The sequence below is a fragment of the Triticum urartu genome, chromosome 7, assembly GCF_003073215.2.
Source record: "Triticum urartu cultivar G1812 chromosome 7, Tu2.1, whole genome shotgun sequence".
In the NCBI taxonomy this organism is placed as follows: Eukaryota; Viridiplantae; Streptophyta; class Magnoliopsida; order Poales; family Poaceae; genus Triticum; species Triticum urartu.
The window spans coordinates 34,814,211-34,818,430 of record NC_053028.1 but is presented as its reverse complement, the minus strand read 5'-3'; the positions used below and the strand labels follow the sequence as shown (position 1 = coordinate 34,818,430).

The following is a 4,220-nucleotide window of genomic DNA, read 5'->3' as shown; positions in this document are numbered from 1 at the left end:
AGTGTTTCCAGCTAGGAGGGACGCACACGCAGATAAATCATGGATGCAAACTACATCAAGAACACATACAGGGAAATTGTTACATTCAAACTCATACTGGAGTTCTACAGTCATAATCACAAAGAACTGACACACATTCCTTACCACGCAGCTCCCAACTCTACCCTTAGTAAGGCAACTTCTACATACAGAACTCATGACCCCAGAATTGACGAACATTGCCGGATGGTATACTCTGATACGGCTTTTAGGATGCCATCCTGCCACCTGTCTTACAGTACTTGCATATATTTGTCTAGAAGTTCAAATTTTGAATCTACCCTCGCGCCAAGTGTCAGCAGAAAACACATTCAGCATACAAGCCCATGCTCTAAACCTGAGACGTGAACACTAGCTAGTGTAGGCGACCACAAATATGAACCAGGCAGATGCTAGAGATACCACAACAGTAGGAAGCAATATTTCCAGCAATCAGTAAACCAAATTTAGTACAGATGAACATTATCAAACTTGGTAGTCTACTGGTACAATATGCAAGATGCCTCTGGTAATTGAGGAACAAGCATGGAGCAATGCTCACTGAAACACACTAGAAAATCCTGAAAGGTACTACAATACAGATTACAAATTAAAACTTTGGAACTCATTTCTCAGCAGCACCGAGCAGCCTCATGCAAGTGTTCCGGCGATGCCCTTCCATGCTGCAGTTCTTGCATATCCCTGGCTTCCGTGGTTTCTTGGGGGCATCTCCTCTTTCGGGGCAGGTAATTCGCTTGTGCCCCTCGCGCCGAAAAATGTTGAAGAACCTGCTACATCTACTCTAACCCTCATAAGGCGCCTTCTCCCTGCTATTAGTCAGTCTGCCGACCCCACTATGCTTATCTGGATTGCTAGACCTTCAAGGGCATTCACACTAACAGATTTCCCACCACTTTTGCATTTGTCAGCATCGTCTCCCCCCACAAACGCAACCACTCCATTGCCAGGAAGTCTACCAGTGGCCAAACCTGCTATCCGATGCTCAAACCCCAAGCATCCCTCTTCTCAGCTAAAGGTGTGCCACTCACCAACAAAGCTTCCAGACCAGCAAACATGTGCTCGAATGATTCTGCATTCGAATCGCCCATCCGCACGGCTTCCATGGCTTTCAGATAGAGCATCGAGTTCCTGCATGTGAACGACAAGTTAACTGAATTGTCCTTCTGATACTGAACCAGGTGTTGGGGAAGTATGTCCCTCGCGTCCTTGGTCCACCGCTTGAGTACTTGAGTATATGCATTGCAGGGATCTTCTCCAGATGAAGTATATCCATGACCTGTGCATTACAATATGTTTAAGTGCAGAAATTCAATTAATGTTCATCAATTTTTTGTCAGGTTTAGTTACCCTTAAGACATGGTTGCATAACATCCCAGTATGCTCGAACTGGCCAGACTCGCATGTAAACTCTGACTGATCTTCACTTATGGTCACCTCGTACTCGACTCTGCTCCATTTTTCTCTTTTAGCTACATTGTCGTGCTTTTTAACATATTTCCTCTTCTTCTCTCCTTCCTTGACATTGTACAACGTCCCTTCGATTAGGAGGCGACCAAAACTCCTCAAACATAGCCCTGGTGTAAAGTTTACTTGCATGCCGCTCTATATATCACCAAATTGGTCCTCCTGATAGCTCCACCTTGTCATAATATAGTTTGGTTTTTCTGTATGTAAGTGATTCATGTAAACAAATGCCTGACATGCATGAAATGTACATACATTTCTGTCAAATAATCAAAATGTACACACAAAAAATGCTTACAATTATCGTCCTCTTCTCCTCGTAGCTTTCCTCACGCTCATGGTCAAACTGTAATTAACCTCATGCACTGCCTGAGAAAAATATGCATTGGGCTTGAAGGAGGCATGTATGTCTTCAACATGTGATTCGCGGCTTACCTTCCCGCAAATGTTTCTTAGGGTCCTCTTCATGACGGGCACCTTCTCGACCGAACCAACGAAGCTCCCAATTATGTTGTACACCTTCCAAAGTTTCACATTGTTTTCCCTAAGTTGCTTTATCAAATCTTGTGTATGCGTCGATGTGCTTGTGCGACGGCCAATGCACCTACTCACCCATTGTTAAGGACATTGAATGGCTGCGGCTCTCACGGTGCTCTGTGATGTATCAGTTGTTGTCCGCCGCGCGAAATAGCCTAATCAGCACTGGACACTCGCATCTGCATTACCTACTATTCTCTACCTCTGGTTTGCCCTGCATGTCGGCCAACAAAACATAACATCAGACATTACCGCGCTTGGAGAACACATTGACGACACAGCAAAACACATTTACTCTAAAATGTATTATATTTGAGAAAAAGCTCGTTACTCACCGAGCAACCACATACGATCTCCTGCATGCATTTCGTCCTCTCGGCATTTAGTCTTCTTTTACCATATCTGATACCAAAGACATCCCAAGAATATAGATTGTAGAAGTCGTATGCCTCACCCAATGAATTGAAACTCGGGTCAAGAGTAAGGCGTACTAAATCTTTTGTAGGTTCCTCTGCGTTGCAAGTCGATTGCTCCAGAGCGCTCATTCGAGAGGGACACGGTGTCCTGTCTGGTGGCGCACTGCCCAGCCGTGACCTGTTGCAGACGTTCATTATTCACTCTACGAGTTCAAATACAAGAGTAATTTTGCTGTCTATTAGTTGTACACTTCTACTTCAACAACATTAACAGTATGTTGAAAGTGCTTCTGACTGTTAAACTAGGCATCAAGCATGGACTGCAGTGCCACGGCTTACTTCTTGATAGGGTCTTCCATCCTAACGATTTTTGCAAAGTAAAACATTTTTCAGACAGAACATGGATGTGCAGAAGAACATGCAGTCAAAGCTGAATATACAGACCAACATCTGTAGGATATGGGATCACATTTTTAGTCTAGTCTGGTGCCTCTGGGTTGACTATTTCAGTCGACTGCGCCGGCCTCGTCAGAGATGCATCCGGGCGACGACGGCGGCCAGCTCCTGCCCTTTCAGTCCCATCGCCAGCTGCTGAGCGCACCCAGACCCAACATTCGAGTCTTCAGGAACGGCAAGGCCAGCTCCGTTGTTGGGCAACAAGACTAGAGAAACAGATCAGCTTGCTCAAGGTTGTCAGCGAACTCCTCTCGTAATGGAACCTGAAAGAAGACAACAATGGCCGCAGCCCGCCATTAAGGTCCATTCGCTAGACAGACTGGAGAACAAATCCTAAAAAACTATTTGCAGATCTGCGGGAACTAACCTGTCAGGCATGGAGCAACTCAATCCTGGAATCCTCCATTATTCCGGTCACCATGGGTGTAGAACGAGCGCCGCCGCAAGGACCTGCTCAGACAGCGTGTTTTGGGTGGAAGGGAGGGACGGCGAGGGTTCCGACGATCTGATCCCTGGCTCAGGTGCGGTTCTAACGATCTGGTCCACGGACCAGAGTTCTCTGCGTGAACGCCGTCTCCTCCCTACGTTTCGGGCCCACGCCAGAGATACTGTTTCGTACCGTATTCCACTTCATGCTCCTTTTTCGCCACTCGCCGTCAGACGTGTCAGACCGAAAATTGCGGATCCCGAGCCAGGAACGGACGCCAACGATTTCGGGATCAGCTGGGCTCGGGCACCAAATCGCCACGTCCGTAGTAGTGGCTCAACACAAGAGAGTGAAAAGACAAGAGAAATGAAACTGCACTTCGTAATCTATGTAACCCTTTTTTTCAGTTGTAATCTATCTATCCATGGAGAGGCACAAAGCTTCATGTGACGGAAGCAAGTTTCCTCTCTCTGTTTTCATTCCATTCCTGCACGTTGTCCTTGTGTTTCACAAGGCATGTTTAGAGTTTCAGAAGATTATATAGGAAATTAAAAGGAGAACAAATTAAAGTGGACTCAGGGCAAGAGCAGGGCAGCTTCCTTTCCAGTCGCTTTACATAAAACTAAAATAGGCTGATCACTTGTTGCGAGTACGGTCAAAGGCCAGGCTTGCAAGAAGCCAGGAAACGTTCTGTTAGCGACTTCTCGATCGTGCATGCTCACTTGCTCAGACCAGGTCAATTGCCATTTGCCAAATCAAATGCGAGAGGGGCCATCGCGACCATGATTAGAGTACTGTCAATCTCGAGCACGCTTTGTGCACAACAACTACGACAGTAAACATGCGGTCATGGTCCACAGACACCGGTCAATTCATCAATC

At 46.3% G+C, this 4,220-nt stretch overlaps 1 long non-coding RNA gene across 1 annotated transcript; it reads right to left on the bottom strand.

Annotated features, from left to right (window-relative positions):
* Window positions 1-486: 486 nt before the first annotated feature.
* On the bottom strand, window positions 487-3,557 carry LOC125523715. Its single transcript, XR_007290348.1, has 5 exons — window positions 3,280-3,557; window positions 2,376-3,175; window positions 1,802-2,254; window positions 1,387-1,703; window positions 487-1,315 (listed from the first exon to the last, which is right to left on the bottom strand). It is a non-coding gene; the product is annotated as an uncharacterized LOC125523715 (long non-coding RNA).
* Window positions 3,558-4,220: the final 663 nt, after the last annotated feature.